We start from the raw sequence: 16684 nt of genomic DNA, 5'->3' as shown, positions 1-16684 counted from the left end.
GAGCAGAGACAGACTGCCTTTGTTCCAGACTATCTTTCCAAGAATATTTGTACAGCAAACATCTTTGGAAGGTGGAGATACTGTCCTCCTCCAAAGTAGAGTATTTGTTTACTGTCCAGTATAATAAATAATTCTTCCTGGGGAAAAAGTCAGGCAGGCTTACTGCCCATTATAAAATATTCGGATTCCCTGAGCCCGGGGTTTATCTCCTATAACATAACACACTGCGTGTGCAGGCATCACCTGGTTCTCTTCACATTGCATTGTGGGATCTGGGGCTCAGGGAAATGCTCTGGCTACTGTTGTTGCTGTGAATAACAAAGCCCTTTGTCTCTGACCCAAGAGTCTTGTGTCTTCTGCCAGCATCCATGAAACTGACAGGCTAATCTCTTGCTTGCAAGTAAGGTAAAATCTCAGAGCCGTCACTTATTAACAATCCGGTTTGGTTGAATTTCTGTCACTTGTAACCAAAAGCATCCTATCTAATGTAGGTGGAATATACCACTGTGACAGGTTTGTAAGGGACGGATGTTTGGGGAGATTCTTTTATACTGAATCATTTTTTTTGTATAACTTTTTTTTTGCTTATATGCCTCCAAATACAGCAACTTTGAAAAATTATGTACCCTGTTATGCTTTTTAAATTCTTCTATTCTAAATTTAAATAATTAAACAGGTCTATTTTTGCCGTATTATAAATATTGACATTTAAAAATAAAACTGACACTTTTTAATAATATAAATTACAAATAACTTAGTGATTTGATATACACCATATCCTTTCAAAAATATATGAGCAAGGTCTTCTTTCACAGTGATATTTCCTTGATCACTTATTTCTGTTTCATTTCCCTCACAGAATTTTGTCTTGTCTAAAAGTTATTTCCTTTATCAGTTATCATACTTCTCTGCAGCATTGTTGTTTTTGTTTGTTCATTTGTTTTTCTATTACCATAAGGCCAGAAATGTAAACATTTTTCTCCTAGATTGAGTTATCATTACGATTATTAGTAGTAAATAATTCAAAATACCCCAAAATGATACCATATGATAAGTAATGATTAAACACAAAAAGCAAAATTTTATTGGAAATACATTTCTCTTGAGATGAATCGAGTAGGAATTTATGGTTGTTTGATTAAAGGAGTTATCTAATTGTCCCTTTATTTTGTTCTCCTGACTGTTTTAAAGTTTTGTATTGAAATGTAATATAGCCTGGAAAAGTACACATAAGAATTTTCTCTAGGTGAACACACATGTTTAGCCAGCACCTAGAGGCCCCTTCTCATGACTCCTTCATGTTGCTACCTGCCCTGAAGAGTCACCACTATTCTGACTTCTAAATGAATAGCTTTTTACAATGAGTTTTTTTTTAATATATCTATAAATAGAATCACATAGTATGTATTTTTTTGTGTCCTGCTTCTTTTCCTCAATATCATATTGAGAGAGTCATCCATACTTTTGAATGTGGTTATAGATTTTTCCTGCTTATTACTGTGAAGTATTCTGTTGTGTGAACGTGACACAGTTTATTTATCCATTCTTCTGTTGATGAGCATAATAGCTATCAGGTCCTATGAGCAGTCTATATGACCTGTGGTGAAGATATGTGTGCATTTTTGTTGGTTACATTCCTGGGAGGGATTGCTGCATCACAGGGCATGCATATATTCAGCTTTTATAAACACTGTCAAACTGCTTCTCAAAGTGTTGTGCCGATTCCCTTGAGGGTTTATAAGGCTGGGGTAAGAGGCTTGCCTTTCCTTTGTAAAGTGAGGTACAGGATATTTTATGAGAGGAGGAGGAGAAAGGAGAACATTAACCTTAGACAGATGCATTTTTAGAGAAGGATATATATATATAGAGAGAGAGAGAGAGAAGTTGAGGATTTGGAAATCAATTCTTCTCAAGTTATCCATGTTGTTTATACTTTGGAAAGTCCTGCTATAACCCTAGTGATATGCACAAGCCAGTTTGAAGACTGCTGCTCTATAGGGGAAAGAAGATCATTCTGTCCTTTATGTCTCACATCATCATCTTTATTCTAGCCCCAGAGAAAAGAAGTATTGATCTAGACTGGACCATGGTTGGGTTAGCGTGTATCAGTTAGTCACTGCTGCAAGACAAATCACTCCAAAACTTAATGGCTTAAAAGAATAAGCATTTATTTAGTTCATGAGTCTCTGTGTCAACTGGGGTCTTGCTACTCTAGGACAGCCTCATGCGTATATCCATGGGTCAGCTGTGGGTTGGATTTGCTGATCCTAGCTGGGCTCTCACATTTCTAGGACGTTAGCTGGGATGAACTGGGTAGGTCAGGTCTGCTCCATGTTGATTTCTTCTCCTTCAGCAGACTTGTCCAGGCTTGTTCACATGGCAGTCATAGCAGATGAAAGGAGAGAGCAGAAAATTATTCAAGGCCTTTTTAAGCTTAGGCTCAGAACTGGCATATGACCACTTCTACTGCATTCTTTTGGCCAAAGCATGTCATAAAGCTAGTCCAAATTTAAGGGGAGGGGAACTAGATTCCATCTCCTGATAAGCTGCACGATCATATTTCAAAGGGTGTTGATACAGGTGGGACTGAAGGAGTGTGACCATTTTTGCAATCTGTCTTAGTTGCATGTTCAGAGGGGGCAAAAGAGCTGGCACAAGAGTGTGGCTGTTTAGATGATCCCATGAGGCTGGAGAAGTAACAAGAGTCACACTGGTCCCATTTTGCCATCTCTCCCCTTGGCCTCTTCTGCTCTTGTAGCTCTCTCTCCCTCTTCTCCCTGCAGAGGCTTTCTCTCCCTCCCATGTCGTAACTCATATCCTTTTGTTGTTTTGCCCGGGGAAGGCCAGGAGAGGGTCTGGGCCAACTCTACACCTTGCAGTGAAAGGATCACAAACACTGGTGTGTGTGGATGTGTGTGTGTCTGTATTATCCGTACTGTTAAAATGTGGACATTGGAACATTCAGGCTGATCTGCCTTAAAGGAACTTCCCTGTGGTCCAGCCTGGCCAGGTGGAGTTCTGCACAGCGTGTGGGGCCCCAGCCCAGCTAATAATCAAATGTTCCTTTCCTTTGCTTTGCATAGACGTCTAGGCTACCAGCATTCAGATTTTGCTGAGTCCTCTGACTAAATATACCTTAATGCCTCTTAGCATCCATTGTTACTATTTTAACTCTTTATTGTTTGTTAAATAATTTCTACTTCACTAGTACAGTTGGTCTTCTCATCAACCCGGGGAGATAGTTGAAGCAGATATTATCGCAGTGTTACTAATAGCTCTGAGGCTCAGAGAGGTTAGGAAGTTCGTTCATAGTTACACAGCTCGTAAGCAGGGAAACAAGGTAAAATTACAAGTCTTTTGACCCCAAATCCCATATCCTTTACATTGCACCATTCTGTCCTCTCTGCTCTGTGAGGCCTAAATCACAAGCAATCACTGTTTTCACCACAAAACATTTGTGATTGTCACTGTCGGAGACAAAGTCTAAGGCACCTGATTTATTCTATTCCTGGTACTTATAAGTAGGGGTTGTGGTGGGGTGGGGGTTGACAGGAATCAGACCTTCCCAGTTCTGGGACTGAGGGTCCAGCCTGCACAGCTAGCTGGATTGGCCACAGGCTAGCCTGCACCCCTGCAACTATTTGTATTCTGAACCTGCTCAGTTGGTGAGAGACTTGCTCACCTGACAAATCAGCATTCAGGGTGTTGGTTTTCCCCCTCTTGGACTTAGGCATTGTGTTAGCTCGCTCACAAGACTTGTTTCTCATATAATCCCCCTTACTCAGACCGAGAAAGCAGTGGAAGAGGAAGATCATTTTGTTTGGCTGTGCTCTCTGAATTACCAGAAAACAAAATAGTCTCAGGATGGCTGTGGTAAAAGCTGAAGACCTGCGATCGCAGCGTGTTACATTGCGCAGTGCTGGGAAGACAATTGTGGTTTTTCTCCTTGCTGTGAAGATCAGAAAGTGGAATCCAGGGGGACTTTTCCTTGCCTCAGGAATTTTGTTCGGCACCATGGTTACCTGTCTTGAGTGTAATTAAGGCAGTCAAGTATTTCAGTGAATATTCAGTAAAAGAGAATGAAAACCATGGAGAAAAACTTTTCATCGTCTTGAAATGAAGACAGAGAAAAATGAGTCCTTATTTGTGAGCACTTGTTGAGTGCCATACAGGATTGTTCAAGGGGTCAGAGCTTTGCATGGACAGGCATTTGAGCCTCATCTGGACCATTTTCTCTGCACTGACTTGAGATTCTTGCAGCATGCCAGCTGCTGCCCTGTTCACATTATCTGCTGCTGTGGGGTATTCTTTGCAAAGGAGACCTACTAAGAGTAAAGCATGGTGAGGGGGGTGCTATGGATTGAATCGTGTTGCCCAGAGAGATACATTGAAGTCCTAATCCTATTATCTCAAAATGTAACCTTATTTGGAAATAGGGTCTTGACAGAGGGAATTAAGTTAAAATGAGGGCATTAGGGTAGGCCCTAATGCATATGACTGGTGTCCTTATAAAAAGGGGGAACTGGAATACAGAGACAGACATGCGAAGACATGGGAAGGCAATGTGAAGCCACAGGGAGAAGGTGACAGAGACAGAGATTGGAGTGATGCTGCCATGAAAGTCCTGGGGCCACCAGAAGCTGGAAGGGGCCAGAAAGGAACCTCCCCTAGAGGTTCAGAGGGAACATGGCCCTGCCAACACCTTGACCTCAGACTTCCAGCCTCCAGAACTGTGAGACGATAGGTTTCTGTTGTTTTAAGCCATTCAGTTTGTGGTACTTTGTTATGGCCACATAACAAACATTTGTTTCTTAGGAAACTAAAGCAGGCATTGTGGTATGGGAAGGTGGGGTGGTGGGACATGGTACTGAGATGGGCTGGCAGTGACTCCCCACTGTAAGAAATGCAGTGCGGAGCATCAGTCCAGAGCTGGAGGGTCAGAAACACCCTCTTCAAGTGTTGAAGATCACGCCTTAGACTAGTTAGACTTTGCTCTGAGGGTATGGGCCTTAGGACAGGCATCTCCATGGTGTGAAACGAAGGTGGGAACAGTCACACGCCCAGCCACAACAACGTCACATGGTGGACGTAGTCATCCAGAGCAGGGTATTCCAGGCCTGAGGCCCAGCGAAGGTGAGGAGGAAGGAAAGTTGGCCTTCTTATTGCTGGAGAACGCTTGTCTTTCATGGCTGATCCAGGTCAGTTTAAAGAGTGTTGATGTGGTTGGTGAAGGTGGGTGAGCAGAAGCAGGGGCCCGCAGTGACCATCCAGGGATGCACTAATAAGCGAATTTTAAAACAAAGCCAAACTTCCAGCTACCACCTGCTTTCCTGTTCGTCTTCTCCTCGTGTGTCCTTCTCGCATGCATGATGTTGATTATACAGGAAGCAGCAGATAGAAATAGCTGGTCTGGAAGTATGTCTCCCCGTGTCAGGCTGGCAGATGGAGGCTTCCTGAGAGGGCAGGCAAAGCTGATGCTCCACCTGGGAGCTGCCCAGCATCCAGCCGACCCGAGGCTCAAAGCCTTTGTCTCCGGTGCCAGCCTGAGCAGAGTGCCCGCAGCATCTCTCTGCTCCCCTCTGTTCTCCTCTGGGTATTGTCACACTCCAGCTGCTGCCAGCTCTTGCCCAGAGAAAGAGGCAGCTGCTAATTTTAGCCATATTTAGGTCTCCAAGCAGCACATCTTAGGACTTTTCTTTATTTTTCTGGTGGCATTTTTATGTGATCTTGGGAGCAAAAAAAAAAACCTGAGGACTCACCTGCTATCAGTAAAATAAAAGGGGAAATCTAATATTTTGTTTTAAAAAGTGATTGCATTCCTTTGATGTTAGAAGTCTCCCAGGGGCCAGGGGTTTGTACCAAAGGGAGTTATCTGTAACCTGTGGCTTTTAGAAGGAGAGGAGAACAGACAAGTGAGGGCCGAGCCAGGGGATATAACACTGTGCCCAGAGACCATTAGGAAGATGTCTCTGGTCTGCTTGGGGGAGGCCAAGCCACCCAGTTTTTGACACAGGAACATGGGATTTTGCTGATAAACCTCATTCCCCCTTTCCACATTGTTTGTTTATACCTTAGGTGGATGAGACCACTCTCATTTGTTTTGATTCCAAATTGTGTCTCCAGGTGAGAAGGTCTTTGAGCACATTGGTTGTAGTAAACAAGAAGGGACCATTTGCATCCTGAGGGCTGTCCATCACAGAAAATCTAAAAGATGTCAGACAATGTAATGGTGGTATTATTTGCTGACTTTCAAGTGACAGATAGCCAAACCATGATCACACGGTTCTGTCTTGGGAACCATGCCTTTTCTCAGAAATTCATTGTTTTTCACTAAACTAGAAGAAACCAGATAACTTTTAACATAACAAAATTGTTTCTGGTGCTGTTTTAATATTCTGATTGTATCCACAGTTACCTATCACTGACTTTTCTCGTATTTGAAGCTTGCTTCTTGATTACTTTACTCACTTCGCAGCTACCCCGATAAGATTGCTGGAGGGTTGGGTCATATCTTTTGCATTACTGTAAAAAATTGCTATCATCAGCATGGATTTTACTAAAAGGAGCAAAAGTACACAGTAAGACAATAAGAAATGGGGAAGCATCTCAGCCTGTGTGGTTCAGGAAAAGAGGCCCAATGGTCAGGTGAGCCTCACTGAGGCTACGATCTTTTTTACGGAGAAAATTGCTTGAAAGAGAGGGCCATCCTGTATTCCTGGTGGTCATTATACTCGATGCTTAGGATACAGTGATAATCAAATGTGGCAAAATGTGCCACAGTGCTTTGGGACATAGTGCTTTGATAGTTAAGTGCTTTGGGGACAAAGAGGTGAATGGTTAACTTTATCTTCTGGGTGAGAAAGTCATCATGGAGGAGGTGACGTCAGAGGTGGGCTTAAAGGATGAGTAAGTATCAGAATTGGGGGATGAGCACAGCATGCACAAAGGCATGGAGGCATACAATTGCACAGTCAGGAAACTGCAAGCTTGTCAGGATCATACCAGGAAAGGATGCAAGGTGTGATGTTGGTGAATGGGCTGGTTGCACCAGAGGATACCGAAAAGGTAAGTTCAAGACAAGATAATGAAGGCCATACATGCCTTGCTATGGAGCGTAGACTTCATCCTTAATAGGTTGGGGGAGGCATGGGTCACAGAAAGAACTCTGCAAGAGAGTGACACAAATCTCATTTTTGAAAGATCCATATATACAGTTTAGTGGTTTTGGTCCCTGAGACAGGGGCAAAACTACTTGAGGTTTATCCACTGTTTTGTAGCTCACATAAATTAATTTCTGAATTTTAGAGAAAGAATGGCTACTATGCCAGCCCTGATGGTCTAGTGGTTAAGATTCAGCACTCTCACTGCTATGGCCCAGGTTCATTTCTCGGTCAGGGAACCACACCACCCATCTGTTAGTTGTCACACTGTGGTGGCTGCATGTTGTGGTGATGCTGAAAGCTATGCCATTGGTATTTCACATATCAGAAGGGTTGTCCATGATGGACAGGTTTCCGTAGACCTAGACTAAGAGAGACTAGGAAGAAGGACCTGGCCACCCACTTGCAAAAAATTGGCCATGAAAACTTTATGAATAGCAGTGGAGCATTGTCTGATATAGCCCTGGCAGGTGAGAGGATGGTGCAAGAAAACCGGGCAGGATTCCGCTCTGCTGTACACAGGGTCGCTAGGAGTTGGTATCAACTCTGCAGCACTAACAGCAACAAAATGGCCACTACAGATGTCTCCTCTGTTTCTTTATCTTTACCCCTTGACTTTAAGCACTGTCTTCTTTTGTGCTGGGTCTTACCGATAGCACCTCGTTCTTTATATGCTTGGTTATCTTTGACTATATTCTGCTCATTTTCTTACATACTTATATGTGAGGTTTTTTCTGAGGCCTAGTACGAAGGTATCTTCCTCCAGACAAAACTTGTGCTTCTGTCTGACAGATACCTAGGACTGGTCCATGGTTACATCCCCCTGGGGAGAGATTCACTTCCTTCTTCCTCTTCTCCGGAAGAAAGGGGCTCTGTTTACTTCTGGTTCACCCTTAACCTGCAGGTGATTATGATTCCTTTCTAGGTCCCAGCTTCATGTGCTTTTGTGGTTTGCCTTCTAGACTCATTGGTTTTAGCAGGCCCTGGGATTTTATTTCTGTTATTTTACCCCAAATATTGCAGCATAGTCTAGACAGACAAATGTTCTCATGACAAAAATATCTTTAAGAATTTCCCTTGTCTCCCTGGGTTCTCATTTTCTCTCAAATTTTGGCCTGGAAATTCCTCACTGTCATGGCAGAGCATTGCCAGCTTTTTGAAAAAAGTTAAAATATTTATCTAGCAATTTTAATGGGTTTTTTTCCCTCTTCCAATGAGAGAATTGATCCAAGTAATTTACCTGCCATTGCCAAAAACAGAAGTCTTTCTTAGATTCTGTAGAAATCCTGATTTTCCTTTGAGTCAAACATGGCATTTGAAACATCCAAGAGTTGCTAAGATGCTTAAATATAAATAGGAAGCATCACATAAATTCCAATTAGTGAGTTCATATTGGATTGCTAACAGAAGTTAAGTGTGTTTGAGGACTCTGCTAATTTCTGAGGGCTGTGTTTCAGTGCTAGTGCAGAATGGTGGTAAAGAACTCTGAAATCAGATACATTTGAGCCATTTACTAGCTATGAGACCGTGGACAAGGTACCTAACCTGTCTAACACTCAGCTTCTCACCTGTGTATTGAGATTAATACCTACCTCATAGGTGACTGTGGAGATGAAATAAAGTATGAATATCAAATCTTGCACAGTCTCTGGCACATGGTGAGCCCTTACTAATGGTAGCTTATTATTGGTAACATATTAACATTATTCCACTCACGTGGCCTCTTTTTCGTCTATCAAAAATAGTTTCAGGGATATCCACAAGCAAGAGAATGAAGTTGGACTCCTACCTCACACCATATATAAAAACCAACTCAAAATGTATCGAAGACCTAAGTGTAAAAATTAAAACTCTTGGAAGAAAATATAGGGGTAAATCTTTGTGACCTTGGTTAGCCAATGGTTTGTTATATATGACACCAAAAACACAAGCAACTAAAGGAAAAAAATAGATCAGTTGGACATTATCAAAGTGAAATTTTTTTTCTACTTTATGTAGGCTGTCTATTTATCATTTTATTCCTGCTTTTACTATATGTTAGTGTCATTTCAGTTTTATGTGTTCTTTGGTATTATTTGGTGTGTTATTTTGAGGGGTCTTGGAATGCTCAAAAACTTTTCCCATAGTTGCTTCTTCGCTTTATGCCATTCGGATTTAGGAAAGGTTTTGTAGGAACACTCTACTTTCAGCTAGCGGGGAAGCAGGTGTTGGCAATAGTGTGCTGGTAAACTGGCTCTTAAAAGAAAAAAAGCCCTACTTTTTATTGTTTGCATGATTTTCATGGTGTAAATATTTCCCACCCTGACCAACTGCAGTCAAGAACTGGCTGGCAAACATCAAAATATTTAACAATCTGTTCTATAAACTGGGATGGACGCCTGTGTGTCTGTTCTCTGATCTATCCCAGGTGGCCACTGCCGCGGTCATGTCAGGTGGCAGGTAAGATATGGAACAGTTTAGCACCTTACATTCATCAAAATGAGAAATTTTTGTGATCAAAGGACATCATTAAGATAGTGAAAATGTAGCTAGAATGTGAGAAAATTTTACAAACCATTTATCTGATAATAAATTTGTATCTAGACGATATAAAGAATTATTACAACTCAATAATAAAATGACATAATTTAACATGGGCAAAGGATCTGAATAGACATTTGTCCAAAGATGATATACAAATGACCAATAAGCACATGAAAAGATATGCAACATGATTGGCCATCAGGAAAATGCAAATCAAAACCCCATAAGATACCACTTCACAACCACTAGGATTGCTGTAATAACAAACAAACAAACAAGCTCAAAATGGCAAATGAGTGTTGGTAAGGATGTAGAGAAATTTGAACCTTTATATACTGCCTGTGGAAATGTAAAATAGAAAACAGACACTTTGGAATATAGTCTGCCAGTTCTCTAAAAAGTGAAACGGGTTAAAAGGGTTACTGTATGACCAGCAATTCCACTCTTAGGTATATACGCATGAAAAACGAAAATATATGAGCACACAAAAACTTGTACGCAAATGTTCATAGGAGCATTATTCATACTAGTAAAAAACGTGGAAACAGTCCAAATGTCCGTTAGTCAATGAATAGATAAGATATGGTATATCTATACAATCGATTATCATTGAGCAATAAAAAGGAATGAAGTGCAGATACATGCTACACTGTAGATGAACCTTGAAAACGTTATTATAAGTGAAAGAAGCCAGTCACAAAGGACCACATATTGTATGATTCCATTTCTATGAAATGTCCAGATTAGGCAAATCCATGAAGACAAAAAGTATATTAGTGGTTGCTTAGGGCTGGAAGGGATGGGGGTTTACAGAGTAATGACTAATGAGCATGGTATTCCTTTTTTGGGGTGATAAAATGTTCTATAATTGATTGTGGAGATGGTTGTACAACCCTATGAGTATACTGAAAGCCATTGAGTTGTATACTTTACATGGGTTAATTGTATGATATGTTAATTGTATCTCAATAAAAATGTTAAAAATTAGTTTGGAGCTAAAAGATAATTGATCTGTCATGGTAGTTCTATCTGTTCCTCAATCCATCTGTCTGTCTGTCCATCCATCCATCCATCCATCTGCCCTTCTTTCTATCAGTTTACTCTTCCCTCCATCCTCCCATCTCATCTCATCACATTTTTTCCTTACTTCCTCATTCTATAAATCCAAAAAACACTTATTGGTCATCTTCTAAAGTCTAGGAACCATGCTAGTCCTTGCCTTTCATCATGTTAATTTGACACTTCTGATATCCTTATGCTTTGCAACTGCCTAGCAAAGGTGACTTTTCCAAACTCTCCAGAGGAAATGCTTTTTCAATCCATCCAGGAAACAGATGGATGCATAGAAGTGGAGAGAGTAGTTTGATTCATAGCCAGGGGCATGCTGAAGTGACAGGAACACCTGGGGCACATCTCACCTCTGATGAGTCCTCAGAATGCTGTGTAGGTGTTTTTCTGGTTTTGTTTATCTGCTGTGACAACTCAATATTAAACATGTATGACATTCTCTCCTGCCTCCTGTCTGTGGTTCAGTGCAGGTTTGATGCCTGGTAGCAGCATTTCTCATTATTAACACAGTGTTGAGTGATTTCAGGGTTGACCTGGTCTAACACAGCTCTCCTAATGAGATTTCTCCCCTTTGTGTCATCATTAATCAGTATGATGTCAGCTATTCTCTTGCCCAACTTCCAGTACAGTTGTTTCCTAACTTTGCTGCCCGTCAGAATCACCTGAAAAGCTTATTTAAAATGCAGAATCCTGAGCCCCTACCTCTGAAGAGATTCTGATTCGGTAGGTCTTGGGTAGTCCCCAGGAATCTGTATTTTAATGAACACTCCTAGTGATTCTGATTGAAATACTCCCTGTGTCACTCCTGAGATACTCTATTATAGTTGATCTGTTAATACCAGCATAGTTAACACTCTGGGAAATTTCTAGTGCCCTTCCAGTGCCCATCTCTTCAAGCTTGGAAGATTTGCTCCATGGCTAAGAAGGAGCAAGCATTATACTCTGTGTGAACCTCTCCCACTAAGTTGAATGAGCAGAATCTAGAATATGTGTTGAGATTCTTGAGGGAGACATGAACCCAACAGCTCTAGGCAACTTCCATATGTCCAGTGATATAGATAATCCAAACTGTAACATATCCAAATAATCAGCATCTGGGTTTAGAGGCATACTGTTAGATATCAGATGTTTGCACCCTCTTCAATTTGCTTGATTTGGTAGGAAAAATAAACTTGAATTTTAGGAGATAAGATGGAGGGGCCTTGGGAAGAGGATGGCCCCGGTCATCGTCTTCCCAAGGCCCAGAGGGAGTGGAATAGGGACAATGTTAGCTATAGTGAAAATTTTTCTCTGAATGCAGGTAACTGAGCACTGACTCCAATAAGGTGGATAGGAAGTCTTAAAATGCCTCTAAATCTGCACATACTTCAAAATTTTGTGTGGACACATGTTTTCCTCATGAAGATGTAAATCTATCAGAGCACCAAATTCCTTACCATCGTCACCATCAAAATGCCTTTGTGGAAGCGCTAGTTACACAGGGGGCTGTATTGAAAAAAACAAACAAAAAAAACTTTAGGCTAATGCCAAGCGTCCTTGTTATTTGGGATTTTGATGTCTAAGACATCATTGATGAATACCAACAAGGAAGGAGGAGACTTAAATTTTAGTTGATCATGAAAGAGAAAATACTGTAATAGCATCTGACACATAGATATCCCGTTACATTTTGCAAAGCACTTTCATTTGCGTTACAGTCTGTAATATAGATGGAACAGAATTGTTATTCTTATTTAAGTGGGTGAGGAAACTAGGGCTTAAGTCAAATGACCTGCCAAACCCACTTACCTAGTAAATGACAGAGCTGAGATTTGAACCCATGTCATCTAATTCCTTCTTCAGTGCTATTTGCACTCCATCACACTGCTAAGAAAATGCTGGGGTTTCTGCTAAGTGTCTATCTGGAGTTGATAATTTAGGAATCCTGCTTTGTTATTTTTTAGGGTGTGAATGATGAACTACTGAACGCTGCGTGAAAAGAGCCATATAAATGTTTGTGACATGGATATCAGTGATTAGTGTATGTTTTGGGAGGAACTGAATTTCCATATGGGGGGCAGGAAAATCTCAGTACTTATCCTAAAAGTCTAGGAAGGCTTCCAAAAAGATGGAGATTTTGTTTTTCAATCTTGAAAGTAACATTCCGTTTCTGAACTTTTATTTTATAATATACATAAAGTGCACAAATCTTAAGTGTGCAGCATGAATTTTCATAAACTGGACATACCTGTTTAGCCAGTACCCAGCACTCTAGAAGTTTCTCCTTGTGATCCATTCTAGTCACAACCCCTTCTAGGGTGGCTGACACCTGATATCTAATGACATAGATAAATTTTGCCTGTGTTTGAACTTTATTTAAATAGAATAATAAGGTACTATCAGTTCTGCCATAATGCTTGTTTTGAAAATGCAAATTTCCATCGTGATTGATACGTTAGGGAACAATTTGAGCATAATGCAATTTAGTGTTTGTTTATGCGCAGTTTTGTCCTGAAGAAACTCTAAGTGAATGCAGAAAACTGCCCCCAGCTGAACTAAGCCCGGTAGGAATGCACAACACGCACACATGCACACACCTCAAATGACTACCAGCTACCTCAGTTCATCCAGCATGGAACTGGTGAGCCACACCCACCACATCTAGTGTCACTCTTCATCCAATTTCAGATAACTGCCCTTCCATCACTTCACAGTAACTTGAAAGCTACAACCCATCTTTTCTTTTCTTTTTTTCCTGAGGAAGATTCGTTCTGAGCTAACATCTGTGCCAATCTTCTTCTATTTTGTATGTATGTCGACCTACACTGAGGAGTGGTGTAGGTCCAGGCTGGGAGCCCAAGCTGGGCCACTGAAGCCGAGCGCGCCAAACCTAGCCACTAGGTCACAGGGCCGACCCCAACTGCAGCCCTTCTGAATCCCGTTCCTATAAGCAAACTTCAAATCTTTGTAATCATAAAGTATTATTTATTTTCGTACTTATTCATTTCTTGACCATTTTACATACATAAAACTGTGCTACCACTGTTATTAGGTTTCTATCTTGTTTTCTTTCATGTGTCACTGGCAAAGTTTCTGAATGTTATGCTCCTGTTTATTCCTTTAAGCCCTATGGTTTTTAACTGCATGATTTTATGTAGTGGGGTGATTATTAGGAACACATATATCACGTTATAGCAGAACTGACTATATTTGTTTCTCTTTTGTGTCTTCTTCCAACCTTATATTTGAGAGATTCAGCAGCATCATTATGTATAGCAAGTTTATTCATTTTCATTGCTGTATAGTATTTCATTGTATGAATATACCACAATTCGTATGTCTACTCAACTGTTGACTGGCTTTTTAGATTGTTTTTAGATTGAGGCTATTACAAATAGTGCTGCTTTGAAAAATCTTGTGCATGTCTTTTAGCACACATATGTACACACTTCTATTGGGTACAAACCCAAGAGTGGGATTGCTGGGTTTTAGGATATGTGGATGATCAGTTTCAGTAGAAGTCATGAGTTTTCTAATGTGGTTGCAACAATTTATTCTCTAACCAGGTGTGCATGAGGATTCCAGTGGCTCTGTATCCTCTCCACAACTTGGAATTATCCACATTCTTAACTTGAGCTCTTCCTCTGTGTGTGTGTGTACGGTATTTCATCATGATTTTAATTTGTGTTTCCCTGATGACTGAAGTTGAAGTATCTTTGCATATGTTTATTGGCCACTTGTTTACTCTCTTTTGTGAAATGCCTTTAGAAGTCTTTTGGCCACTTAAAAAAATGGAATTGATTGCCTTTTTCTTCTTCATTTATAAGCATTCTTTATATATATTCCAGGTAAGAGTCTTTTGTTGGTTTTATGTATTGCAAATATGTTTTTCCACTCTGTGGCTGCCATATTTTACTTTGTGTGTGTGTGTGTGAGGAAGATTGGCCTTGAGCTAACATCTGTTGCCAATCTCCCTCTTTTTGCTTGAGGAAGATTGTCGCTGAGCAGACGTCTGTGCCAATCTTTCTATATTTTGTATGTGGGATGCTGCCACAGTGTGGCTGGACAAGCAGTGTGTACGTCCATGCCTGGGATCCAAACCCGCAAACCCCAGGCCACTGAAGTGGAGCACGCAAACTTAACCACTACACCACCTGTCTGGTCCCATATTTTGCTTTTTAAATGGTGTTTTTTGATGAACAGAAATTTTTAATTTTCATGAAGTCCTGTTTATCAGTCTTGCCTTCATCATTAGCGGTTTCTGTGTCCTCATTAAGAAATGTTTGTTTACCCCAAGGTCATTAAGATATCACTCTATATTGTCTTCTAGAAGCTTTATTTTTTTACCTTTTCCATTTATATCTACACTCCATTTGGAATTAATTTTTGTGTATGATATGAAATAGGGATCAGGATTTTTTTGTCTATGTAAATATCTAATTGACCCAGCAACATTCATTGAATGATTGTCATTTTCTCACTGATGTAGTGCAATCTTTGTAATAAATCAGATGTCCAATTATTAATTTGTCCCTTGAGCCAATACTGTAATGTCTTAATTAGTGAAGTTTTATAATTCTTGTTGTTGATAATGTATTTCCTCCACTTTTGTTCTTTGAGATTGTCTTGGACCTTTGACTTTCCATACAAAATTTAGAAACATTTTGCTAATTTCTGGCGGGAAAAAAAAGTTGGTTGGTTTCTGATCGGAATTGCATTAAATATGTATATAAATTTGGCAAAAAATTGACATCTCTACAATATTGCTATATCTCTTGATTTATTTAGGAAACAAATATACATCTAATAGTCAGTGGTGCTCTTTGATCAATCACAAATGAAATCACTATGTATGTAGATGGGGAAATACCTAATATATTCCAAAACGTTTTGGAACATACTGCTCATATGGCAGGTGAATCATTCCTTCATCTTGTAAGGCATCACTGTAACCAGGCTAGTTGAATTGGAGATGCAGAGGTGGGGGGGTGGGGATCACGATTTAGCACTGGGAAATCAATCACTTAATGCTTTTGCGTGAACCACGTGCCTGCAGATTGCAGCTTTCCTATGGTCCCTCATTAGCTCCATTATTTTTTGCCACCAGACGGCTTTGTTCGAAGAGAAGGGGGAACATTTTATTCAATTTAGTGGGCAGAATTTGAATATAACAGAGCTAATTGCAGAAGCATCTGGAAACATTACACAGAATAGCCAGTGGTGTTTAGAGCTAGTGGAAAATGATATATTCATATGCCAAGAATTGAATTGTAATACTTCTAGAAATTTTCATGCCATGGGGAAATTATTATTTTTTCTTTTTTTGAGATTTGAACTGAAATTTTGGGCATTTTTGAAGAATTATTTGGAAATTTCAAGGTCCTCTGGTTTACCCTCCTTCCGATGCAAGACAATTTAGTATACTTTACAAAAGCCGTAGAATTATGGAAATTTAGGTGCAAAAAGATCTTGGAGGAGAGATTCTGGCCTCACCCTCCCATTTTGGAGATGGGGACATTGAAGCCAAGAGAGGTCAAGTTACTTGTGTAGGGCCAGAACTAGAGGCCAGCTCTCATGACTCTCAGTCCTATGCTCATTTCAAGAGGTCAGCGTTTCCCAAAGCATAATCCATGAAATAATACTCTTGGGAGACTGACATGTTCCATCTAGCAAGGGATCCTTGGCAAAATGGGTTTGGAAACTTTTGCACAGCATATCCTCTTGAAAATTTACCATATACATTGGCACTTTCGCCATATAGTAAGGATGTTTGTTTAATTCAGCATTTCCTTGACATTTAAGCATGGAAGACTTTTTGCTTAGGACCTCTTGTTCTAAGGCATGGGGCAGTGCGGGAAACCTGCACTGGGCTGTATGGAGCTGTCTAACAGCCTTTGCCGCTGCCTAGGCCTCTTCTCATAAGTTTCACTGGTTGCCCGTCACCATGCCCTCTG

At 40.5% G+C, this 16684-nt stretch overlaps 1 protein-coding gene across 3 annotated transcripts in view; it reads left to right on the top strand.

Moving 5' to 3' along the window:
* Positions 1–16684, top strand: part of HHAT (hedgehog acyltransferase) — a 309905-nt gene that overhangs the window by 268158 nt on the left and 25063 nt on the right. The window lies entirely within an intron of this gene.

This window comes from Equus quagga, chromosome 13 (genome assembly GCF_021613505.1).
Source record: "Equus quagga isolate Etosha38 chromosome 13, UCLA_HA_Equagga_1.0, whole genome shotgun sequence".
NCBI lineage: Eukaryota > Metazoa > Chordata > Mammalia > Perissodactyla > Equidae > Equus > Equus quagga.
This window is presented reverse-complemented; position numbering and strand designations above follow the sequence as displayed.